This window comes from Dromiciops gliroides, chromosome 1, assembly GCF_019393635.1.
Source record: "Dromiciops gliroides isolate mDroGli1 chromosome 1, mDroGli1.pri, whole genome shotgun sequence".
NCBI lineage: Eukaryota > Metazoa > Chordata > Mammalia > Microbiotheria > Microbiotheriidae > Dromiciops > Dromiciops gliroides.
In genome coordinates, this window is record NC_057861.1 from 471784256 (window position 1) to 471812024 (window position 27769).

At 37.3% G+C, this 27769-nt stretch overlaps 1 protein-coding gene across 4 annotated transcripts in view; it reads left to right on the forward strand.

Annotated features, from left to right (window-relative positions):
- Nucleotides 1-8182: 8182 nt before the first annotated feature.
- PJA2 (praja ring finger ubiquitin ligase 2) overlaps nucleotides 8183-27769 on the forward strand; it is a 119765-nt gene continuing 100178 nt past the window's right edge. For 2 of the 4 annotated variants that reach the window (XM_043968972.1, XM_043968981.1), the window contains exon 1: nucleotides 8218-8541. The gene's annotated coding sequence lies outside the window, so the exon portion shown is untranslated. Of the gene's footprint in view, nucleotides 8542-27769 lie in introns of all 4 variants that reach the window. The other 2 variants (XM_043968988.1, XM_043968964.1) reach the window with 2 other exon arrangements.

Consider the following 27769-nt stretch of genomic DNA (forward strand, 5'->3'; position numbering starts at 1 on the left):
GGCCATTAGATTTTGCAATTAAGAAATCACTGATAATTTTAGAGTGATCTAAGCTAGATTATATAACCTTAAGAAGAGAATGGGAGGAAAGGAAGTGGAAGCACTTCTTGTAGATAGCTTCCTCAAGAAATTTAACTGCAAAAGGGAGTAGGAGCCAAGGTGGCCAACTGATTAGAAGTATGGTGGGTTTCTTTCCATAAACTCCTTCAAACAGATCTAGAAAATGCACCAAACTTAATCCTGTTGGGGAAATGTAGAAAAAAATCAGTGAGTCATTTGTTCAGCCTTGCTTAGTCTAGGGAGACAGACAGAGAGGTCTGTGGACACTAGCATGGGGTGGAGGCAGGAGCACCCCACAGGCACAGCACTCTAGTACCCAGGGAGAGATTATATATACTAGGGCAAAAAAGAGGTCTCAGACCCATACTGGGACACCATCAGACCCATACTAAGTCATTAAAAGAGACAGATGCCAACCAGCAGCTTTGTTGCCCTCTACTCAATTCCAATCTCAGATGGGGGAAGGGGAGGCTGAGAAGGGGACTGAAAATAGTGAGTGGCCCTCCCAGGGAGGGAGACCATAAATGGAGTATCAAGAAAAGAAGAAATTCAGAAGCCAGGAGCAGCAACAGTATGACCTCACAGCAGGGTCACACTTTCAGCATTTAGGCCAGCTTGAAGAGGAATAACCAAGGCATGAATCTGTGAGGAAAAATAATTTAGTATACTATTCAGAAAAAAAAAATGATTATGCTGCCTCAATCCAGCTTCATTTGATCAAAGGTTGTTCACACTCAGAACATCATTGATCCTAGAACTCTCTAGGAACACCAAAGATACCTAAGGTATTTCCAATTCCCCCAGGCCCAAAATTCACCCAAAGCATTCTTATTTTGGGTTACCCTACCCAGGATCTCCTGGGGGGTCCACCCCAAGCTTCCGTTTTGGGTTAGGTACTCATTTATCTCAATCTACCTTGTTTTCAGGCTGCCCTCTCAGTAAAATTGCTTTACTACTTACATGGGGTATGTAGGGCTCCTATGTGGAAAATCTTTGTCAAAATCCTACATAATGTCAACCTTCCAGAGCCAGGAGAGGAGGGAGCAGCACCTCCTTTCTGGCTTTCTCTCCTCTACCAAATGGCTTAATAAATCTCTTTCTAAAACGATTTCAGATTTTGGGGTCAGTTCTCACAATCAATAAATCTCAGACAAAGAGAGAACCTACAATTTTACCACTCAGAACCAACAAAGCTTTCTAAGCTTGCTGAATAGTGGCAGAGTCCAGTAATAGTCTACTCTTGCATAGTTGTTGCCAGTGTCAGAATGGTGGTCTGGGAAAAAAACTGATGGGATGAAACATTGGAGGTCATATTGAAGATGAAGGACAGTATTTCCATTTTCAAGACAGAGGGAGAGATAGGATGACAATGGATTGTGTTCAGATGAGGGTCAGAGCTCATGAATGTGGAAGTGGTGCATTTGTACAAGATGGCAAGATAAATCGTATAACAATCTCTGTGAGTAGCTGAGTGATAGATGGTAGAGTTATAAAGTGATCTAGGGAGAACTCGGAAGTGGCAAGAGGAGCAAGAAATATTCTGAATCCTCCATCTTAACCAGCAAGTAGGTAGGAATGAGTAAAAGTAGAACCATTGCTGTAAAGAGTAGCCAGTGAGACTGTTTCATCAGGAAAGAGACCAGATCTCAATGAGAGCCCACAAATGGAGAGTAAGAAAGGAAAAGATTGAAGATGAATGCAGGTTTGCTATCCATGTAGCAGGCACTTCAGAGAGCATAGTGGAAGGGGTGGGTAGTGTTAGAATGGGGTATGGGGAAGAGGTAGGGGGGTGCAGGGAATAAAGGAGTAGATAATAGAGGGAGGGCAGAGAACAGGGCTTGATTTGTGAATTTGCTAAACATTGAAGAATGATTTCAGGTATATTATCAACATTCCTGGGGGCTGACCTCTGGGGAAGACCTTTCAGGCATTATTAGGCAGCTTAGGCAAGGGGCCCATTAAGGTGAGCATGATGGAATGGAATTTCTTTCCTTTTTTGTATTCAGGAAGAGGCCAGGCAAGGAGGCCTGAACAATGGAATGATGGGCATCATGCATATGTGCACAAAAGTGCATATGAGTATGTGTGTGTCCATCCTCTGAAATCAGAAAGAACCCAGACAAGAATGATGCAAGATGAAATGATATCTCTTTGTCCCCTGCAGGCAGGAAGAAGCTAGGTGAGAAGACTGAAATGATGGAAATGGAGAGATTGGCCAATGAGGCTATCTTTCTCAAAGTATGTTCAGCTATGCCCTGCCTGGTCTCAGTCCAACAGAGCATTTGAAAACTTGAAGGGAGTTGATTTTTGGCAATGATGACTCAGGGTTAGTACTATGTCACAATGAAAAGCCTTTTAGTTGGGTTCAGAGCTGAAAAGACTCAGAAGAGACTGAGCTGGAACTGAATGTGCATATCAAAGGTTTAAAAAATTTTTATTTTTAATTTATGGAATAAAACAAGCATTTCCATAATATAGTATAATAAAAAGATGCACATGAAATTACACATCTATTATGTACAACTTGCTATTTCTTTTAAATATATAATAAAGTTATCATGTAAATTTCTTTTTAAAAATTTTCTTCCTTCCACCCCCACCCTAGAGATGACTATCATTATGAAAAATAATTCTATACATTGTATACATTTCCATACAGTCTATACATAATTCTAGTAAATAGACACATGTGTCTAATGATAGTTACATACATGTGTCTAATGATAATTCTTTCTCTGGATGCAGATAGGTTCTTCCTTCATATGTCCTTCGAAGTTAATTTGAGTATTTATAATAGTTAAGATGGCCTATGATGGCCCAAAAAACAGTGGATGACTGGTATCTTTGATGTCTGACTAAGGTCTAAGTGCTTCTTGGTGACTGTTTCATTTGCCTTCATGGCCATTGAAACAAATTGTTCTCATTTACCCATTCTGCCAGGGGGATGCCTTCACATGCTTGGGTTAGACATCCCCCTAACTCACTCAACAGGTATTAGGCCTATCAGCTTCCCTCAACCTGGTTTTAGCCTGTTTGCTGAGAGGGTTTTACTAAGGTATGACCACTGTGTATGCTACATCTTGGAGCCACAGGTGACGGGTGGATGCCAAAAGTGGATGAGTAGTCCTGAAAAGGGCTTGGCAAGCCCTCATACCAGAAGTGTTAGTTTTCCATGAATTCAGGTTTTACTGATTCCTGACTTTCCTCTATAAAGGAAGGTGTTTGGAAGAGATTGGTAGTCCATTCTTTGGCCTTTCAATTAGATGGAAGATGGAGAGGAAGATGAGGGAGGTAGTGTCAGCTAAGCAATGAGTTAGGAGCAACTAGGTGGCACAGTGAATAGAGGCTTTGAAGTTCAAATCTCACCTCAGACAGTTACTAGCTGTGCAACTCTGGGAAAGTCACTTAAACCCAATTGCCTTTAACATCTGGGGCCATCTCCAGTCCTGAGATATATATATATATATATATATATATATATACACATACACACACACACACACACATACATACACACATACATACACACATACATACACACATACATATATATATATATTTTTTTTTTTTTGCCACTGGCCCCAGATGTCTCTGGAGAAGAGAGTGAGGTTGGTGACCTTGCACCACTTAAATCTAATTCACTGCAAGTCATGACATCATCCCAATGTCATGGTTTTCTTCAAGAATGAAGGACAAACAAACAACAATGAGTTAGTACCATGGTGATAAAATTAAAGATATGAACTTACCCTGAGAGAGGTATTTTGTTCCATGAAGTTGAAACTAGGCCAAAGGAGTTCCTCCAAATCAATTTTATTGGATGGCACTGAATAAAGTAATTTAGGTAGTATTGTCATTTTTCTTATTTTGATTCAGCCTACACATGAGCAATTAATATTTTTCCAATTGTTTGGATTTGGTTTGTGTGAAAAATATTTTTTTTCTAAATAAACATTTTTATTTAAAGTTTGAGTTCCAAATTCTATCCCTCCTTCCCTGTCTCCCCTCCCTACTCCCTGAGGCAGTAAGGAACCAGATATAGGTTATACATGTGCAGTTATGTAAAACATTACCATGTTAGTCATTTTGTGTAAGAAAACTTGAATAAAAGAAAAAAATGAAAGAAAGTTCAAAATAGCACACTTCAGTCTGTGTTCAATCAATAATAGCTCTTTCTTTGGAGGTAGATAGTATGATTCATCATTAGTCCTTTAGGATTGTCTTGGATCCTTGTATTGCTGAGAATAGTTAAGTCATTCATAACTCTTCATCAAACAATGTTGCTGTCACTGTGCACATCCTCCTCCTGGTTCTGCTCACTTCACTATATATTAGTTCATATAAGTCTTTCCAGGCCTTTCTGAATTCATTCTGCTTGTCATTTCTTACAGCAAAATAATATTCTAGTATGATCATATACCACAGTTTGTTTAGCCATTCCCCAATTGATGGACATTACTTTGTTGAAAAGTATTTTGTAATTGTGCTCATATAACAATTTTGTTAAAGTTGTTAATTTTTTCAACTACTTTTTTGTAAATTCTTTAGAGTTCTCTAAATATACCATCATGCTAGCTGCAAAAGTGAGTTTTATTTCCTTGTTACCTATTCTTAATCCTTAATTTTCTTTTTCTGCCTTATTGTTATTTGTTAGCACTTCTAGTACTATATTGAATTATGATGCTGACAATGGTCATCCTTGCTTTACCTTTGAACTTATTGGAAAGGCTTCTTATAGTTTATTCCTGTAACAGCTAATGCTTGCTCTTGGTTTTAGAAAGCTTTTTCTACATCTATTAAATAATCATATGATTTTTGTTGTTTTTGTTATTGATATAGTTAATTATGCTTACAGTTTTCCTACTATTGAATCAGCTCTTCATCCCTATCATAAATTTGTTTGTTTGTTTTTAGTGAGGCAATTGGGGTTAAGTGACTTGCCCAGGGTCACACAGCTAGTAAGTGTTAAGTGTCTGAGGCTGGGTTTGAACTCAGGTACTCCTGACTCCAGGGCGGGTGCTCTATCCACTGTGCCACCTAGCTGCCCCCTATCATAAATTTTTAAAGGAAGAGTTAAATGAACTTACAGGGAGGAATAGACAGTAAAACTGCAATAGTGGAGATTTCAACTTCAGACATAGATAAATCTAACCAGAAAAGAACAAAAAAGAAATTAAGAACTAAAATTGAATTGAATTTTTTAAAAAGTTAGTTATGATAGAACTCTGCAGTATTCTGAATGGGAACAGAAAGGGATATAGCTATTTCTTAACTATTTATGACACCTTCACAAAGCTTGACTTGAAAACATAACAAAATGCAGAAAAGCAGAAATATTAAATATATCTTTTACTGACCACAACACAGGAAAATTATATTCAATAAAGGGCCTTTGAAGTAAAGATTTAAAATGCAGTGGTAACTAAGTAACTTCATCTTAAATAATAGATGATGCAAAGAAAAAAAAATCATTTAAATAGCCAATAATATCATTAAAGATAATGATAACAATAAGAAAACATAACAACATTCTTGGGATGTAGCCCAAGTAATATCTGGGAGAAATTTACATCTCTAATCACTTTTATCAATAAAAGAAAGAAAGCAGATTAATGAATTGGGTATGAAACTAAAAAAGAAAGAAAGAAAACAAAAAATTTAAAACCTCTTGAACATCAAAGTGGAGATAACAAAACTGAAAGCAAAACAAAGAAACAAAAAAACACAAACCAATGAATGAATAAACTTAACTAGGACATAGTTTAAGCAAAACAAAATATGTCATTAACTAACAATTTTTAAAAAGAATAAAACCAAATTAACAGTATAAAAAATGAAAATTCCATATTCATAACCAATGAAGAAATAAAGGAAAATTATTGGGGTAAATTATTTGGAGAAATTTGGTCCAACTATATGCCAACAAAACTCATCATCTAAATATAATGGATGATTATTTACAAAAATATAAATTGCCCAAATTAACAGGACCAGATATATAATACTTAAATCACCTTATCTTAGAAAAGTCATTAAAGAACTCCTAAAGAAAAATCTTCTGGATCAGATGGATTTACAAGTAAATTCTACCAAACAATAAAGAACAATTAATTCTAATGCTCCATAAACTGAAAAAAAAATAGGAAAAGAAGGGGTCCTATCAAATTCCTTCTATGACACAGATATAGTCTTGATACCTAAGCAGGGAGAATCAAAACAGAGAAAGAAAAACCTAGGTTTATCTTCCTAATGAATATTGATGCAAAAAATTTAAATAAGCTATTAGCAAGGAAACTACAGAAATAGTTATCAGGAAGACTATGACCAGGCAGGATTTAAGCCAAGAATTCGGGGTTGGTTCAATATTAGCATAAATATAAACATTTGAGCAGAAATGGATGAGTTATGATCTACATCACTGGTGGGATATCTCACAGCAATGAGATAATAGATCCATTTGGTCATTGATTTATTGGGAATTGGCTGACGATGAAATTTAGAACCAGAAATAAAATGTTTTAATTTAATGTAGAAACTTTTGAAGTAGGAAAGAGTATATGTTTAGCAGGGTAGACTCCACAGGAGAAGGGGACAAGAACATGTTTTGAGTCTCTCACATAGTTTCCTATAAATCAGGCAGCTTTCAGCTTCCTCATTATTTCAGTTACCATTTGTTAGGAACTGGTAGTCAACTGACAGAATGGACAAAGGGAGACCCTTTGGTTCTTCCTCTTCCCTTCCCTGAACCTTTTAGTCTCTAATAAAATCAAAAGTGAAGTAACAATGTTCTGGTCCTTAAAACTTAAACATATTGTGGTAGTAGCTCACCAAAATGTTAGACCTGAAAGATCCTTTAGAGATCATGTAAACCAGTCTCCTTATTTTCCAAGGAAGGTTACTACATAAAGTAAGTTACTTGAATAAAGGTCATAAAGTTACATGTAGCATCAAGAAAACGCTATCCTAGATATCTATATCTATAGATCTATATACATATATACATACATATACACATATATTATATACACACATAAATATACACATATATAAAATTTCATCACTTTTTTTGTTAATACTTTAAAAAATTCTATTCAGTTCTGTATCGTTCTTCATTCCCTTTGTCGGTTTGCCATCCATTATAAGAAATATTTTAAGAGGGAAAAAGCAGTTCAGCAAAACCAACCAACACATCGAGTATGTTTGACAGTATAGGCAATAGTCCACTTTTATGGTCCTCATATTTGCAATGAAGGGAGATAGGTGCATTTTCTCATCCCATCTCAAGACCAACCTTGGTTATTATAATTGCAGAATGCTCAGTTTTCCTCTGTGTGTAGTTACTGTCTACTTAATTTACACTGCATAAATTCGTATGAATCGTCCATGCTTCTCTGAATTCTTCGTATTCCACTATACGTCTCTATTTCAGCTCAGTTCCAGAAAAATTACATCATTTACGGAGTGGGAGGGAGTGCAGTGTCAGTCTGGGCATTGCGCCCTTCCTTAGCTAGAAATGGGGAGAGACAATCAGGTACTTGTTCTTTTCTTTGTTAGTCAAGTCTGACAGTACTGAACTGAAAATGAAACAAACAAACAAACAAACCGAAAAAAACCCCAAACTTTCTTTGCCTCTGTGGAAATAAACTATTAGCGATGCTTCCCCATAGAATCCTGCCTCCTCCTCTTTAATCTCTATTTTTAACCTCTGCAGTGTTGAACAGGTCCTCGACTTCTCTTGGTGCTCCGCCCCTCGATTCCCTGGTACAGCCCAGACGCACCGCCTACCACTGCAGAACCCTGCCCCGCGCTGCGTGCTCCCAGTCCAAGTGGGCGTTCCGGAGGAAGGCTGGTAAGAAAGTCATTCTCAGCTTTCGGACCGTTCGACCAATTGAAGGAGTTCTTCTCGGGGGAGGCGGGGCTTCATACATTGCTTCCTTCTTCCTCCTCTGCCCCGCCCCACCCACTCAAACCACTACAACCCCTTCTTTCTCCCCTTCGGATTGGGTGCCTAGCTTTCTTTGGCAGAGGTTCTTTATGCCCATTGGCCCAGGTTAGGCAGGGAGGGAGGGGCTTTGCAGGTTCGCAGCCTCTGCGCTGCAGGAGGCGCAGCCTCCGCCTCCGCGTTGGCTGAGGCGGGGTCTTGTAGCTGCCGCCCTACGTGGGGAGGAGGCGGCGGCGGAGGGGGTGGTGGGTGAAGGAACCTGTGCTGCTCCGGGCTCGGACCCGCTGCGGGTCTTGGTGAGAGGATTTTTCTTTACTTGGATCCTCAGTTCCCTGGATCCTACCAGTTTGGGGGTGGGGGCGGTGCCTCCTTGGGCTACGGGCCCCCCTCCCCGGGGTGAGGGGATCCGGAGGACTTGGAGAACCTCCCTCCGGCCCAAGGAAAGAGGAGCCCGGCCAGGCTGACTCCCTGCGGGGCTGCGGCTGCGCTGACTTAAGCCTGAGGCCAGGACCTCCTCTGGCCCCCCGGGCCCGGCTCAGGTGGGCCCTTTTTGTCACTTGTGCCCGTGCGTACCCCTCCTTCTCTCCCCCCAGTCGTCATGTCGCAGTCGCAGTTCGGGATGGGTTAGATCATGTTTGGGGGACTTAGGCAGCTGTGTCCCTCCCCCACTTTCGCACCCCCCATCCTGCCATCCCTCCCCCCTTGTCCCCCCGGAATCCTAGCTCCTTTGCCGGAGGACCTTACCCCCCTCTCCGCCCCCCTCCTCACCAAGGCTTTGGATTTGTATTGAATTGCAGATAACGTCCGCTGTCCTTCCTTTCCTCCCCCTTGATCTGGCCCAGCGGATTTCTTTCCTGGTGTTCTGTGACTACGTGTGTCTTCTCCAACAGTGGCATTGACAAGTCTGTCCTAAACCTGCTTTCACTTTTCCCATTTCCTTAGACTGACCTGATGGCCCAGGCAACTTTCCGTTTTTTCTTCTCTGCATTATCGTTGTTATCCCAATCCGGCCTTTCCCTTCCCAACCCTTGCGTTTTTCTTGTGTCCTTGCTACTGCATTGTTTTCCACATTCTGTCATCATTCTGTCATCCCATATCTTATATCAATTTTTTCCTAAAGTGTAACTTTCTTGCAAACATTCTTATACCAAATTCAAATTGGTAACTTTAAATCTGTTCATATTATGGAGTAAGGGTGGGATCGAATGTCATAGGTTTTAGTAGTAGAAGACAAGCGTTATTAAGATTAATTCCTACCTGCAACAATTTAGTGCAGTTTTAAGCTATTTAAAGCTTAAATATACAAATGTTCTCAGTGACTTAGCATTTTGATTCTGCATGAGCATAATTTTTCAAAAGGCTATATAAAGTAAGTATAGGTTGTATTTGCTACTTTTGACATTATTTGGTTATTTACAAAGTTTTTTAATCATCAGTCATATATTCTCTTCTAAGACCAAGTACATATCAAACTGTAGCCACTTAAATATATTATTAGGACTTAGTACTTAGAAATGAAGGAAAGTGGTAAAAATATAGTATTTCAAATAGGTCTTGGCTATTTTTTAGTTTGAAAATTGTCTTAATGTCCATGTATGCTTTACGTACAAGTAACATCGGCTTGATTTCTTTAGCTAGATTTTAAATTTGTAAACTGGTTAGCTCTCTAGTTGAAGGACATTGTAAGGAATTCCTTCCTCTTCTAAGTTTCATTGTTTAATTCTTATATTTCACTATCAGTTGTCCATTTTGAAATCTGAGTATATTCTTTTCAGAGTAATAACAATAGTGGTTGATAGCCTTATCTTAGTCACCTTCTTATAATTTTATGTTCCATCATTCCATCTTTCTGACATTTGTCAGCTAGAGTTATTTGTAGCTGATAATCCTCTCCAAAATGCTACTTATTTATTGACTTTATTAAAAATAATTAATTTGAGACCCTTTTGTCAATATGTGAGCAGTGGGATTGCCGATCTCTGAAAATAAATTTCTAACTTCATTTTATTTTTTTCTAAGTTGTGTAATTAGAACAAAGAATTGTATAGTTTTTCAGATGCCCTTTTTAAACTTCAATCTTCTCATAAATTTGGTACTTAAATATAGTTTCCCCAGCTTTTTTCAATGTTATATGATTATTTTCAAAAATCCCTTGTTTTTTATAAGTGCCTTCTTGTACACAATAGTATACATTTTAATATCCAATCATTTTATTTCCTTAATAAATACAATTAAAAGATTAAATGTAGGAACAATTAATGTTTTCTTGTCATAAACCAACTGGAATTAGTTTTAGGGGTTTTTTTTGTTTTGAGAAAATCCCATTTTCCTGCGCCATTTCAAATTGTGACATACTTCATTTTACTGAATCCTCTGTGTAGAACATCAAATGAAGACAGTTTATGGTGACTTTGGGAAGCAACTGACTCAGCTCAATTGTTTAATGGTATAGTAATGATAATCTTTATTGATATTATTCTAATTATATATTGAGAATCATCGTGGCAGATAGAGGGCTGGCCTCAAATAAAGGAAACCAAGTTTCAAGTATTTCTGACACATACTAGCCTTGTGACCTTGGGCAATTCATTTAACCTCTCTCTGTGTTCTTGGTAACTCTTTAAGAATATAAACTGCAGATCAATTGCAAGATGTTCATGGGTAAAAGAAATTTCTTTGAGAAGAGTTCTCAACTTGGATGACATCATAGATGTAAAGTCCTTCCACAAAAAAAGAACTCTAAAACAGAAGAATTTTATTTACTCTGGGTTAGTTCAAATTTTTTGGTTTTGCCAAGATATTTTGCTTCTTATATGATGAAAAAGAAAAATTAATTCAACATCATTTATGCCTTCCTAGCCATCTTTTGTTGGAGATAGTAGACTGAAGAGAAGTGGGAAAAAATTATTGTTCTAAATTTGTGTTAAATGCATTTTATATATTTGTAACATTCTCTGATAATATATTCAAATAGACTAAAGAATGCTGCTTTGGCCCTTATAAGGAAGTGAAGACTTCTCTTAGAAATAACAATGTAAATGGCTTTGGCATAACTTCAAAATTACCACAGAAACCATTTTATATTGTTGTTGTCTTTTAATATGAAGGATAAAAGTGCATTGTTGACACATGGGTTATAATATTAAATCCAACTCACTTTATACCCATAGTGGTAGTATCTGTTCTTAAAGTACAATCTTGCTTTTTTAGTTGTTGACATACCCAGGAATTTAAAACCTTTCCAGTTTTTGAGAGGCACATTTTTTCTTTTTCTGAGACTACTCAGATCCCTTGGACGTTTATCTGAAGACAATGCTAAGAGTCATTTTTAGGCCATATCTTCTCGGGAGAAACGCAGTTGAGTTGTCACTATCTATAGGGTCACGCATGTTATGATTTGTTTTGGCAATTAAGAGAACTGACAAGACTGCATCTGCCATACTGTGGTGCTAGTTCTTTTTATCATGTCACCTGGCCATTATATTTTGGTAGCAAGAGGCTACTGAAATCATCTTTATGCTAAGTTAAAAAACCAGAAAGTCTTTAGTTCAAGTATACCTCAAATTTTTTAGTCATTTAGGCTAGGAGTTATGTACCATAAGAGAGAAATTCTCTGCCTTCTTGTTTGAGGATGTGGTTTTTAAATGAAAAAGGAGATCTTAAGTATTCCTTTCCAATTTAATTGCTACTATTTTCTCCTACTATTTTGTACTACTATATCCTACTGTTATTCCCATTTTAAATCTCTAAATGAATAATTATGTGATAAATTAGCATTCCTATTAGGTAAGAGATCTGGTCTTCCTCTCCCTCACACCCCCTCCCAAAAAAGCAAAAACCAACCTCACATATTCAAATGATATTGATTAAAGGATATTTTTATTGAAGACTAAGGCCTTAGGAAGGCTAGGAGAGTTGGTGGGGACAGTTCTGATAATGCATTCAGACAGACTATTGAATACTTTTTTAGGCCTTATAAGAAAGTACAGAAGCTTCATGGAATATTGTTTCCCTCTCTTCTGCTTTCTCCTTTTATATGTGAGAGAACTCATCTCTGATGTATTAATTTTCTGTGATCTCCAGGGTCCAAGGCATTAATTGGTGGAGTAACAAATTCTCTCTTAATTCCCTTCTAAGACTTAAAATTTCACATCCCTGAGTTTTTGGTTGATGGGATACAGTATAGAGAAAAGGAAATATGACTCACCCCCATAGAGGCTTTTGGGCCTTCATCTTAAAAAAATTTCCTAGAGCCCAGGAGCTGTTATTTCAGAATAAGCCTCATGACAAAAACAAAGAACAAAAGTGCCATTAAGTTTGTTTATAACCTGAATTTCTGATTTAATTTTTACTTCTCCTGAGCCAGTCCCCAGACACACAAAACCATGCCAACTGGATCCAATACAGCATTATATCCTTCAATACCCTGGGGAACTCAAACCTTAGGATCACTTATTTAAATCTTTATCTATGAGGGATGCCTGGACAGAATGGAAGTCTGCTTTAAAGGGCATTAAAGTGGTAGGGTGAGAGACACAAAGAGTACAAGCAGAGTTATAATCTTATATAACCACTGAGGAGATAGGTTAAATAGATAGACTAAAGTAAATAGACTCCATGGGTGAACTAAGTCAAGCTATAGATCAGACTATATTTAGAGGGCTCACCATGGACCACTTTGAGACAGAGGGTTTACATGTCACCAAGGTAACCAAGAAAACTCAGCAAACAAACACTGAAACAAAAAACCAAAGTACAATAATGATCATCAATATTAAATAACACCAAGTGTCTGTGTAACCTGGAACTCACTCCCAATGTCTTTTTAATCAGTACATTTCATCGAATCCCAGATGTCCCATGTAGTCATCTGGTTCCTAGAAACATCTTCCCTTAGATATCTTGAAATAGATCTCATTCTTAGGGCAGCTCTGAAGTGGATTCCTCCTAATAGATCTGCTTTTCTGATTCCAAATCACTTGCAGAGATTCCTAAGTAATTCTGCTAGAATCTGCCAGTAAACAAGACTTAATACAATATAGTACAACTTCCTAAATTTGCTTTTCCAGTAAGTAGTTTATCTGGTGATGGTTCAGATTCTATTAAAAGTTATAAGATGAACATCAAATTAGTAACCCATAATTCACTTGAAACTTTAGAAATTTTTCAGTTTTTTCATACCACTTCCTGTTTCTGTCTCTACCTAAACCCTATTCCTGATATGGAGACTACCATCAACAGAGTGAAGGAAGAATCTTAAAAAGAATCCTTGAGAGTCTGAATTGGAAAATGAGCCCTTCTCTTAAAATTATCAGAGACTTCAAAATAAGAAAATAATTTCATTTTCTTTACAGTTATCAGTGTGATTTTATATGTAAAATCCTTAATCCAATTTTGAGACTGTTACCAAAACATACTTAAAGCCTCTATATTCCATTAGAAACATTTAGAAACCAATCATATACATATAGCTATAGATATATATTCTAGTTCTTATAGAAAACAGTCTGATCCTTTTCCTTTCTCAAAACTTACTACTACATTAATTAGAAAACTTTTACATCATTGTCCCTTTCCTCCCCTTTTAAGGATATTATCCTCATATCACCCTGAAAGAATGAGATACTTCAAGGACCTAATCTTATACATGAAGAAATAACTAGTAGCAAAAAAAGCTAAGAACTCATGTACCTAATAATATAGGATATGGAATTGACTACAAATTCCAATTGAAAACAGATCTTTCATATTTGTATCCTATTATTGTTACTCAGAGATGTTTTAGTATTAATCTGTTAAGATATTTAGCATTACAATGATAAACATCCACTGTTTAACTGCTCTGATTATAGAATTTTGCTATAAAAGGAAAAAGAGGGAAATGGCTATGACAATATCAAGACTATTCCTCCAAAGGCACAGATTGATATGACACGAGCCATAACAAAGTGGGAAAAACTCCCTTTGCTCTTTTTTATTTCAGGCAAGGGTCATAGTTAACAGCCAATCATGTAGCAAAGTTCCACATTATTCACAGGGTATTATGGCTAGGCTCAGAATTAACCAGGTGGGAAATTTTCCTGTTTAGAAGGGAAATAGCACAATAGAAATTAAGTCATGAGGCTCCTACCTTAGCCTGTCGAGATTGTTCCCTCAACTTTTCCCAATGACAGACTTCCACCTGGAGCAATTGTCTGATTGCTGTTCCCTTGGGCAGCAGCTGACGTTTTCCTTGAATGGTAGATTATTGGTTTAATAACAGTTCAGATGATTGTTTTTGAGTTTTCAATTGTGTTTGACTCTTTGTGACCCCATTTAGGGTTTTCTTAGCAAAGATACTGAAGTGGCTTGTAGTTTTCTTCTCCAGTTCATTTTACAGATGAGGAAACTGAGGCAAACAGGGTTAAGTGACTTGCCCAGGGTGATACAGTTAGCAAGTGTCTGAAACCAGTTTGAACTCTGGAAGATAGGTCCTCCTCATTCAAGGCCTGGCACTATACCCACTGTGCTACCTAGTTGCCTCTCAGTCATCCCTGAAATTAAAATTTAGAGCAGTTTCAGTTGCAGATGGTTTTACCTGAAATAACCAAATTTTCATGTTTTAATAACATTTAACAAGGAGTAAATATAAGGACATTTCATTTATAAATTAAGAATAAACACATAAAGTGAATACCTGATAGTTGACTCAAATCCCCAGAAAAATGCTGACTATAGTAAGACTCTGGTCTGTATTTCCTATTCACCCTTAAGGCAAGATTGAAATCTTTGAATCTAAGGTCTGTGCTTACTAAGTTAGCTCAATACAATAGTAACTTCAATACAGACTGTTTATTAACAGGTACAATGTCATCATTTTCATAAGTGATAGCAAATAATCTCAGATGAAACTCTTTACTATAAGCAAACTTGTAAGATTCCCCATTTTCATTGGGAGTTACTACTTTAGAATTTTATCACACCACTGTCAGCAGGGCTGATAAGATCTTATTTATTTATCAATATATTCAGTTGCCAGTATCCCCTCCCCCCCAAAAAAAAACCCCAAATGGTCTAAGGCTCTAGGTAAGCCAAGGACACAGAAGCTTGGTTTCTCACAATTAATATACAATTTGGAGGAAGTGAAAAACAGGATTATAGCAATTTTGGCACCTGGTTTTTCATTGTGGAGGAGGGGACACCTTTGGTGTTGGGAGACACCTTTTTGTGACATTCCTTAAATTGGGTGACCTTTGGGAGGGGGGGATTAATCTTGTGATTTAAATAAAATCAGGTGACTTAAAAGCAGCTGGAACAGTTTCACAAAGTGAAGGATTAAAGCAAAATTGAGTTACTCATGCTCATTTTTAAGGTCTGACATCACTCAGATTGTTTTCCCATTTTCCTCCACCATCACATATTGAGATGGTCCTTCTTACCAAGCAGATCACTCTAAATGCACCCATGTGAATGCATTCTATGTAGTCCTTCAACAGATTGTTCCCATTTATTATCTTAATCTCACTAATCTTCTACTCCTAATCTCTCACCAATCTCACTAATTTTCCCCTATCCTACTGTAATTTCTTGCTGATTACAGACACTCATTTTTCTCTCATCCTTAAAAAAAAAACCTCTTGATCCTTTATTCTCCTCCTGTTTGAGGCTAAATTCCTTAAGAATAGGATAAACAGAAGGAACAGTTTATTATTAGCAGAGAAAGGAAGAAGTAATTAGGTAAGGCAGTAAAAAAGGTTAAAGAGTTGAGTGATGAGTAGCCTCATTTTTATCTTTAAAATGATAGTTTAAACCAAGAGGCAATAATGATGGGGGTTTAAGCTCAACTGCATTTTTATTTGGGGGGGGGGCACCTAAGCATCAGAGATCAGAAAATCTGAGAGACAGATATGTATTTACTCCTTTTTAGGACAACCATAAGCCTTCTGGAAATCAAATAAAGACAGAAGAGAAAGTAAGATACTTGATTCTTTTACTCTTCAAAGGGAATACAACATAAATATGTCTTATCTAATGGTTTAGCTTTGTAAATTTTATAAGTACCTGTTTCTCTTCCACTCTATTAAAATTATTTATTTCAATTCAAATTTAAGCATGGTAAATCATAAAGTGTCAGATCTGCATTTATGCCAGCTAAGTAATATAGTGTAGTCAATGGATATTTTAATTTGTTTTATTTAAGCCTTATTTGAAAAACTTTAATATGTTATTTTTATTGAAAACTTTCAAGCACAGCTACTTTGAATTTAAAGACAAAGTTTAAGGTTAGATTGCTCTCTTCTCATTGGCATTACCATCACCCTAGTTCAGACCATCATTGCCTTTTGTCTAAATTATTATGATAAATACAGTCTTAATTGGTCTCTTTATCTTTAGTCTCTCCCTTTCTTAACCCCTCCTTTAAATAGTTGCCCAAATAATCTTTATAAAATTTATAAAATTCTCTGACAACTGAAAAACCTTTAGTGGCTCCTTATTGACTCCAGGATAAAATGTAAACTCCTTATCTGGCATTTATAGCCTTCCATAATATGGCCTCAGCTTGCCATTCTAGCATTATTTCATATTACTTCCTTTTATAGCCTTCGTGTTCTATTGCTTAATCCAGTGTCTGGACTTACTTAAAAATGTTGGTTGGTTGAACATCATTGGCCTACTAGACATTTCCCAGTCTTGTCATTTTCTCTTTTGCCTCCATGTATTCGCATAGACTTTCTATCACTGTGTAATATGGAATTATCTAAGGATTCATTGATGGGTACTCCTACCAATTAAACTGTCAACATGAAATCTAGAGCATAATTGTAGTTTATTATGTGTTCTGCATAGGGTCAGGGTATCTAAAATTCACTACTGAGCACCTGATAGTTTTTATAATTTTCAGTTTCTAGTCACATTAAGGGGGGGGAAGGGTATAACTGAAATTTATAGCTGCCAGAAGGGAAAGGAAAAGAAAGATTTACATTTTTAAAATATGCCCGTAATAGTTATGATGGGCTAATGAAGAGAAAAATGGTTCATATGTCAAAAGATAGCAGAAGGGGAAAAACTACATCACTGTAAGTTGTAAACTGATTAACAAATACTGAAAGGAGTTAATTTGGAATTTACAACTAGCAAATGGTTATCAGAAAACTGAGTCAGACATTCTCTTACCCCTAAACAGGTAATCATCTCAATGAAATTATCTGAGGTCTCAGCTATATTTTACACAATAAAGAAAGCCTCATTTAGCTACATGACTTTCCTTACAAATAAAATTGCTAGCTCTTTTTGGAAATTTTTGGAAATCAAAGGAATGCCCATCAATTAGGGTGTGACAAAATAATGGAATTTGGCAGACACCTAGGGGCCCCACCTGATTGATTTAGTATTGTTTGAATTGGGTGAGAATGAGAAACTGACTAAGTACCTACTTGGGAATGATTAGATGGAGGCCACACCTGGCTGGCCCTGAGTGACAAGTTGGTGTACAACAGACTTCAGCAGGGGACCACTCTCAGCCAACCAGCTTGAAGCCTCTCCTTTTGGGGAGGGAGAGAGAAAGTAGAAAGGGGAATGCTGGGGCTTGGAAGCTCTCTTTCCTTTTGGTGAGCTTCAGGAGCTGAGTGGAGAGGGACTGCACAGCTGACTCTCATTGAAAAACTGTGGACCCCAGGTGGTGAGTGGAAGTGAGGCCAGCTCTTCTAGCTAGCTGAGCTGGAAGCAAGTTTGGGGTTTGAGTCAGTCTTTGCTAGAGCCAGGGAGCTTATTCTTTTTTCTCTTCCCCTATTCCCTTGTCCCTGGCTTTATTAACTTCACCTTTGTTGTAAATTTTGTTCCCATTAATAAAATCTGGTTTGTTTGTGGAAAAGAGGCTGTTAATCTCCTTTCTTATTAGCCTGGGAGAAATAACTAAAAAAGGCAGTTTGGAAGGGATGAAACTTTGAACCTAGAGGTCTCTCATTATTTAATGAACCCCAGTATTACAGTGAGCCACCCAATTAATTCTCCCCATAATAAATTTGGCCCTTACAGGGGAATGGCTAAACAAGCTGTGTCATATGATGGTGATGGAATATTATTGTGCTAAAAGAAATGACAAGCAGGATGGTTTCAGAAAGGCCTGGAAAGACTTGTATGAACTGATGTATAGTAAAGTGAGCAGAACCAAGAGAACATTGTGCACAGAGAGAGCAATATTGTTTGATGAAGAACTATGAATGACTTAACTATTCTCAGCGATATAGCAATCCAAAACAATTGCAAAGGATTGAATTTCAGTTCTAAATACTTTCAAAGTTGTTTTTCTCTACAATGTCATTTTGTTATTTTGTAAATTGTTGTCGTTTTGTAAATTGTTCTACAATTCTGCTCACTTTACTTTGTATCTGATCATAGAGTGCAAGTTAAGAAGCATATGTAGCACTAGTTGTCTGAGATACTAGGAATGCTTTTCCTCCTTACCTCTTCTTTGGAGTTTTCCTGTTCTTTTTCTTTTTTTTTTTTTTTGGTGAGGCAATTGGGGTTAAGTGACTTGCCCGGGGGTCACACAGCTAGTAAGCGTTAAGTGTCTGAGGCTGGATTTGAACTCAGGTCTTCCTGACTCCAGGGCCAGTGCTCTATCTACTGTGCCATCTAGCTGCCTCTTTTTTGTTCTTTTTCTTTTCTTTTTTCTTTCTTTTTTTTTTTTTGCGGGGCAATGAGGGTTAAGTGACTTGCCCAGGGTCACACAGCTAGTATGTGTCTGAGGCCAGATTTGAACTGAGGTACTCCTGAATCCAGGGCTGGTGCTTTACCCACTGTGCCAGCTAGCTGCCCCTCCTGTTCTTTTTCAAGACTCAGCTCAGATCCCATGTTCCGCTAGACTCCTTCCCATTGCTAGTGTTGTTCCTCTGTTATAACCTTACATTCATACTGAATATATCTTTGTATGCTGTCTTTACCCATTAGAATATTAACTCCTTGAGGGCAATCAACAGTGTATTAGTTTCCCGATTTCTCCTTATCCCCCCCAGCATTTGTCATTTTCCTTTTCTACCATATTAGTCAATGATAGGTGTGGGGTGATACATCAGAATTGTTTTAATTTTCATTTTTCTAATTATTGGTGGATTTAGAATATTTTTTCATATGATTTTGGATAGCTTTGATTTCTTCTTCTGAAAACTGTCTATGCATATCCTTTACCATTTATCACTTGGGGAATGGCTCTTATTTTTATAAATTTGGCTTAGTTCCCTATATATTTGAGAAATGAGGTCTTTATCACAGACACTTCCTGTAAAATTTTTTCCCATTACAGATAAATCTTGATGATGGTTTTAGGTAGATACTACTTATTTTAAGAAAGACTCCATTTATTCCTATGTTTTGTAGTGTGTTTTTTAACAGGAATGGGTGTTATGTTTTGTCAGAAGCTTTTTCTGCATCCATTGATAGGGCAGTTGGGTGACACAGGGGATGGAATGCTGGTCCTGGAGATGGAAAGAGTCATCTTCCTGAGTTCAAATCTGGCCTCGGAGCTATGTGACCCTGGGCAAGTCACTTAACCTTATTTGCCTCAGTTTCTTCATCTGTAAAATGAGCTGGCAAAGGCCAACTGCTCCTGTGTCTTTGCCAAGAAGACCTCAAATGAGGTCACAGAGAGTTGGACACAACTAAAAATTTATATAATCATATGGTTTTTGTTGTTTCTTTTATTGATATGGTCAGTTGTGCTTATAGTTTTCCTAATATTGAACCAGTCTTGCATTGGTGGTATAAATCCCACCTGGTCATTGTATATGATCTTTGTGAGATATTGGTGTCATTTCCTTGCTAATATTTTAAATGTTTCCATTGATACTCATTAAGGAAATTGGCCTATAGTTTTCTTTCTCTGTTTTTGCTCTTCCTTGTTTAGGTACCAAAACTGTATTTGTGTCATAAAAGTAATTTGGTAGGACTCCTTCTTTACCTCTGAAATGTGATCTTGAAATATATTTTTATCTTTTGAAATATATTTTATCTCATGTATTTGAAATTATGTATTTTATCTTTTATGATCACTTCTGTTCCTTGTTTGGTTAGGAATTTTCCTTTAGCCACAACTATGAAAAGGACCTCATCTAGCTCTCTTCTCATTTTTATGTTGACACTTTTAATATTCTTTTGATGTTTCGTATTGACTATATACCACATTCTCTATAGAGGCCTTTCATAACTTTTCCTTCAGCCCCAAATTATATGCCTGATCTTGTCTTTCTGTAGATTACCTCACTGTTAAGATGATCCATTGTGAGCTACTTCATTTCCCATCTTCCACACCTCAGAATGTCTGTTTTCACTCATATTCTCTTTCTTTTTTGAAGTTTTAGGTGGCCATTCTCGCTTGTAGTAACCTTTCTACTTATGCCCTTGTTCCCACTATTTCCCTTAGGATCTTTCCACATTCATTAACAACCCCTACTTCATCTTCAGTCTCTTTATATAGTCAATCTTCATTATTCTTTGATTCCATATTTGGAAATTCACCTACTCACTAAAATTTATTTGTAACCTCAAAATCAATACTTTTTGTATTTTCCCAGTCATTTACAGATGGACACAGTGATGGTGGGGGGGAAAGTGTCCTTTCCAGGGTCTGTTTAGTATCACATTTTTTGCATTTTAGTAGTTTTTCCTCAGTGATTTCACCAAGAGTAATGCAGAAGTGTTAAGTCCAAGAAGGCTGTGATATATATATTATGGAGAAAATATGTATGTGAGATAAGTGTTTGGGTATGAATTATAGCATCGTTGGCTATGAGTTCAATGTTAGTGAATCAACAGTATGGTATATCCAGGAAAAGGAAGAGTAAATTTGCTGATCTGTATGTGAGACCACTCTAGAAAGTGCTATAGTGCCTGATAAAGCAATGGAAGAGATGAAAAAAATGGTTAAACTTGTAGATTCATGATATGATGACTGATTTTTTAAAAAGTATAGCAGACATCTTTGTTGTAAGACTGAAAGCCTAAGAAATTTATAGTCATGTTATCCAGGGTCAGGAAAAATTACACCTTTTTCATCTAGTACTGGCTGGCTCACAAACTATGCAGTGTGAAAAGTGTTAAATTTGTAGGTGAAGCAGGTTCTGTAGACCAGGAAGTTGTGGAAGAATTTTTTAAAATACCTGCTAAGTATTATACCCACAAAAGGTTATGGGGGGGGCAGCTAGGTGGTACAGTGGATAAAGCACTGGACCTGGACTCAGGAATACCTGAGTTCAAATCCGGCCTCAGACACTTGACACTTACTAGCTGTGTGACCCTGGGCAAGTCACTTAACCCCCATTGCCCTGCAAAAAAAAAAAAAAAAAAAAGGTTATGGGGAAGAGCAGATTTTCATGAGACTGGCAAAGGACGTTGGCAAAGAACCAATATCATACAAATGGCCTCCAAAGTCCCTGACTTTAAATCAAAGATCATGCAACCTTTCTATTGTGTGACAATGCCAATGGTAACTTTTAGTGCAAACCCCTAATAGTGTACAGAGTCCCAGATCTATAAACACTTACAAAATCGGAACTGTGTCCCAGTCCATTGGAGGTAGAATATTTAATAAAGTATGGATTATGCCCAGTATATTCCAGGGTTGGTCCTACAGTTACTTCATCCCAGAAGCTAAATTCTGTCTCCAGGACAGAATACTTTGCTTTGAGGTTTTATTAATTTTGGATAATGCCCCAGTCTATTGTTGTGAGCAACTTGAAAATGCCTACTCCAACATAAAGGTTCTTTTCATGCCCCCAAGCACTACATTGCTCATCTAACCCCTAGATCAGGAAATAATAAAAGCTTTCAAGGTGCACTACAAGTGGGAAGGCTCTTGACACCAACAGGTGTCCAGAGTATTGGAAGTTGTTGCTATATGCAACATTAGTGATTATCTTGGCACAGTTTGGGACAGCATGAAGTAGGCTTTTAATTCTGGTTGAAGAAGTGTTTTACTGGATTATGAAAAATTCCTGAAGGTGTTACAGAAAACATAAAGCACAGTGTCAGAAACCTAATGCATGGCAAATAATTGGGGAAGGCTTTGACGACATGAAGCAAGAAGACATGGAGGAGATTTTGGTAGAGAAGGCAGTAGGACTCATCAATGAAGACCTGGACAAGATGGTTTAAAAAGAGGGGGGGGGCATTGGAATCAGCAATAATGATGATGGCAGTGAAAATCAGCTCAAGATTCTAAGAACTGACCCTCCCACAGTGGCTAAAAATATCAGAATGGAATTCTGTATGTTTACTATATGCAAATACTATTTATTGTGTGCATATATCTGCGTATAGTTGAAAGAGTTAAAGTGTGCAATCATAGTATAGTTGGATATGCTATATAAAAATGCTATAATTGAAATAGTTTTATTATGGAGTTTCTTTATAATACTTTATAATATTAATGTAATATAATCTTTATAATATACTGTATATAATGATTTGAAAAAGATAATTCTGTTAAATAAGGCATATTTAAACAGAAACACACACAAAACAAGATTATGTATTTATCATTTGTTGAAAATGTGTATGACCAGAGGCTCACAAGAGCCTAACTCCTTATTTTCCTTAGCAATAAAAAATTTAGAATTTGCTTCAGTATTCACAGCAGCTTTATAGAATATAACTACCATGAATGATGAGAATTGATTAGATACTAGTTCCTGCCCTGCTGCCTAGAAACATGTTCAAGTTTCTCCTGTCCTTAAAATGACCTCCTCTTAAAACTGTCATTTTATGTTGATATTTCCCTTCATTTTTAAACTTCTGGAAAAGAGTAATTGATTCTACTTACTTGCTACCTCTTCAATCCTCAATCCTTTGCAGTTTACCCTCCAACTCCATTACAGTACTGAAATTGCTCTCTTAAATTTCACCATTGACCTCTTATTGCTAAACCTGAATGATTTTTATTTGAACTATCTCTAATAAAATCTCTCAGTATCATAGTAGAGAGCCAGCCTTTAAGTCAGAAAAATTGGGTTAAAAGTCTTAAATTTTAATACATATTGTCCTTGTGATCCTGGGCAAATCAATTAACCTTTCAGGGGCCTAGGCAACTCTGAGACTATTAATTGCAGGGAAGATATCTTCTTGTGTTGGTCAACACACAGTTATAATTGCCAACATTTATATAGTACTTAAGTGTTTCTAGAACAGTTTACATATATTATCTCATTTTGTCCTCATAACAACCCTGGGAAGATTGTGCTACTATTACTCTAATTTTATAGAGGAAACTGATGTACTAAGGTCAAGTGTCTTTTTTCAGAATGACTCAGCTACTGAGCTTCTGGTTTGAGGGATAGGACTTGAACTCAGATCTTTCTGACTTGAGGTCCAACACTTTAGCCACTACACAACTTAGATAAATAAAATATTTACTAAGTATTTACTGTGTGCTAGATACTGCAAAGCACTTGGAATATAAATATAAGCAAACAAAACAGTTCTTCCCCCAAGGACATTACATTGTAATGGGGTAGACAGTACATAAAAGAAGTGGAAATTGGAGGCAGGGAAGGAAGTATACCTGGTTGGTAGCAAAGTGCCAAAGGAGGAAGTGAAGTCTGGAGATTGTCAAGATGGGAGTGAAGTGAATTTGGCTGAGACTCCTTGTGAAGTGATGGCGCTTAGTTAGTTGCTAATTAGGAGAGCAAGGCCTGTAGGAAGGAGGACTGGAACACAGAGATTAAGTGCTATAGGGAGTTTATTTGCTCAAGAAATCCCTGAAATCACTGAAACCTGTCCTTATCCTTATCACAGCTTTGGAGGAAACCAAGACTTGCTACTGAAACCCATATTTCAGGTCAAAAAATTCTCCCTAACTTCCAGGCTTGTTTTGAGGAAAATATTAAAGTGATAGCTATGTGTCAGCCCACCAGGTCCTCTGCCAATCGAGTGACACTGGAATCTTTGCTGTTCCTCACACATGATACTCCATCTCCCAGCTACAAGTATTTTCCACTGCCTGTCCCCCAATGCCTGGAATTCTATCCTTCCCCATTTCTGCCTTCTGGCTTCCCTGACTTCCTGCAAGTCTTCGCTAATGTCCTACTTTCTGTAAGAAGTCTTTGCCGGCCTTCTGCATTCTTAATATCCTATTTCCAATTATCCTGTATATATTTTGTTTGTGCAGAGTTACTGGCATGTTGTTGTCCCCATTTGATCACACTCCTTGAGAGCAGGTACTGTTTTAGTTTTTTGTTGTTGTTGTTTTTGCCCTCTTTTTATCTTTAGCACTTAGCACAGTGCTTGTCACATAGTAGGGGCTTCTTAAATCTAATTGACTTGACCTAGAAGAATGGCATCAGATACCCATTTAGTAACTGTTCTTTCAGGATATCAGCTCACTCAATAGTTGCTTGAGGACCTTCTTAAGCAAATTAAACTTCTTGTTCTCTGTCCATGTTTGAATTGTGAAGCTCTGACCTTCATTTCAGTGTGTTCTTTGGTAGAAGTTATAGCTTTTCTCAAAAAAACGAATTAGACCTGGATAAAGCTGGTAAAACATTTCAGTGTGCGGGTGAATCGTTATCATTTTGGCTGCATCATCTTGTACAGGTGAACCTCTGTTCTCCATCTCTTCAACTAGGATTGAGCCATCTTTGTACTAAATATTATATAGTTATTTTATATATTGAAATCAAATTCTTCCATTTATATATGTCTAAATTCATTTGACTACCTGCTTAGTGAGATTTTATCAGTCAAATAAAGATTTTATAAAGTGACTTTTATAAAATATGGTTTCTTAGAAGCATGGGTTTCCCAATGCTATATCATAAACAGAGAAATAGCTTACATTTTTAAAAGCATCACTGCCTCTAAAATAAGTTTATCAGCCTAGTGATACATGTGTAAGCCTCAAGATTCAGGTTCTGTGAAGGAAGAAAACTTCTAGCTTTGTTTTGTAACTTAAGTGGAGAAAGATTTTCTAAAATTTTGCCTGGAATACTCAGAATTTAACCTGTCGTGAGGTTAGCATATTACTTGAGTATTTGAACATTTATTTTCTTTTTTATTCATATATTATAATTAAGTTGTATTCTGTTTTCTCATGACCTTGAAGTGATCTTGGGTTCTTGAAAGCTTTTGCTAACAAGAGTGTAAGCTCTTCCAGCTTTTGCTGGTATGGAGAGTATGTATAGAAGGGTCAAGTGATAGATTGCATACCTGTTTTTCTAGAACTAGCCTACCAAAGGTCAGAAGGGGTCATTGTCACATTAGCCATCATTTTGAATTTTTAGGATATAGCACTGCTCATACGAGAGGGGGCGTGATCTGCATCAGGGGAGGGCGTACCTACACAAATGAAATAACAAATCCTTGAAATATACTTGAATAAGTCTCTGATCTCATTGATGGTGAGACATATCCTCCACTGGTATCTTACAAACCTATCCATGGCATCTCATCCTGGGTGATTCATATCCATTTTTCTTTAATAAATCTTTGAGAGATCTAACACTTGGGACATCTGTTATTTGTTGCTCTTGCTACACCTCTTTATAGGCATACATGTTATTAATGTTGCCTTTTACATTTCTATGCAAGTAGAAATTCTTACTGATATTGTGCTGCAGCACACTTAGACACAATATTCATGTTTCCAGTTGCACATTGGGTCACTTGCAATTTTGATTCTTCTTACATAATGATATTCTAAGATTTTCAGTCATGTAATATTGCTTATAGAATATTGATTTTCTTTTAAAAGAGCTTTCTGAGCAGCTAGAAACTTGGGATCACCAAAAACAATGTGCAGTTTTTCAAATGCAGTGATAGGGTCAGTATCTAACATAGTCTGTTCCTCATTCATTCATTATTACTCCTACCCCCACTCCAGCCCCACTTCTCTCACTCCCCATTTAGGTTAAGCTAGTTTTTCCCCCAAAAAAGACAATGGGGGCAGCTAGGTGGTGCAGTGGATAAAGCACTGGCCCTGGATTCAGGAGTACCTGAGTTCAAATCCGGCCTCAGACACTTAACACTTACTAGCTGTGTGGCCCTGGGCAAGTCACTTAACCCCAATTGCCCTGGAAAAAAAAAAAAAGACAATGAAGTTCTTGTGGCTTCCTGACAGTCTCCTGATCAGCTAAGGGAATTAAAAGAAGCTGTTTGTGTGGAAAAAATGACTGTCATGATTCTGAATGGAGAAGAAAAAGGGCCACGTGGCTACCTGAGCTAAATGTTGTATCCTTGTTGATTGTCTTTTCTATGCTATGGCAAAGTAAACTTCCTCTTGTTAACTAGTTGGATGTGTCTTATAGTGTCTTTCCTTTCATTCCTGTCTCAAATATGAGCTACCACACTTACTCTATTACACAGATTAATTCAGTTTGTCCATCTGTGGTTCCTGTCTTCCCCACCCTCTTTCCTCTTTCTTGTTGCAAAAACTCAGGGAACTGCCCATTGAAGTGTTTCTTATGATGTCAGTATTCAGTGTGTGTATTTGTTTGTGTGAGTGAGTGAGAGAGACAGAGAAACAGAGAGACAGAGGGGGGATGGGAAAGAGGGGGAGAATGAATAGGAGAATTTGACCATTCACTTTTGAATGGTCATAAACCTCAGTGAGGAGGCTCTGAAATGTTAACAGGGCTTGATGCAATTAGCAGATCTTTAAATGGCAGTACCTTAGGACTTCACTGTCTAGAACAGGACTTCTTAAACTTTTTCCACTCATGATCCCTTTTCACCCAAGAAATTTTTACATGACCCTGGGTATATAGGTATACAAAATAGATGTACGTAACCTTTTACTGTTGGCAAATTTCTCACAATCTCCACATTCAGTTATGCAGCTTCATATGGTGTTGAAACCCACAGTTTAAGAAGCTAGGGTCTATAGGGATTCCCTCTTCCATTTGGACTTTGCACAAGATATGCATACTGAGACTCATCAAGAGTCAGGATGACTATGGTTCAACTCCAGCTATGATGTGTACTAGTTGTGTTACCCTAGAGAAGTCACTTAACCTTTTAGTACCCCAGATAAGAGCATAAATAACAGTGTATTTCCTGATCTTCATTGGTAGAGGAAATTTCAAGTTTACTTCTCCTGAGGGAAATAGCATTTGCACATATAAAATATATATAAAATACAAATAAGGTAATTTTGGAGGAAAGTGCTTTCAGTTAGAGAAAAGAGGAAAGGCCTTCTGTAGGATGTGGCCCTTGAATTGAACTATGAATACACTCAAGGATTCTAAGAGGTAAAGGTGAGGAGGGAATCATTTTTGGGTCTGGGGGATGGGGCAGAGACAGTTGGCACAAAAATGAAAGATGGAATGTCTTATATGAGGAACATCAAGTCAGCTAGTTAAATAGTGGGTGAGGTGTAGTTATTGGGCAATAAATGTGGCAAAGGGGGCTGGAATTAAACTGAGAAGGGCTTTAATTACCAAACAATGAGTTTACATGTAATCCCAGAGGTAATGGAGGGCAGTGGAGCTTCTTGAGCAAGGTGTGACATGGTCAGAATTGGGCTTTAGGACTCTTATTTTGGCAGTTATGTGAAGAAGGGATTGAAAAAAGGATAGACTTGAGGGAGGGAGAAGTCAGTCAATAAACATTAAGCACAGTGTCAGGCACTGTATGAACTGCTAGGAATACAGAAGTCAGGATAGTCTTTGCCCTCAAGGAGCTCACAATTGAACAGAGGAGGCAACAAACAGCAGATATGTACAAACAAGCCATGTACAGGATAAATAGAAAATAATTAAGAGAGAGAAGACATTGGAATTAAGAGGAGAGAGAGAATTCCAG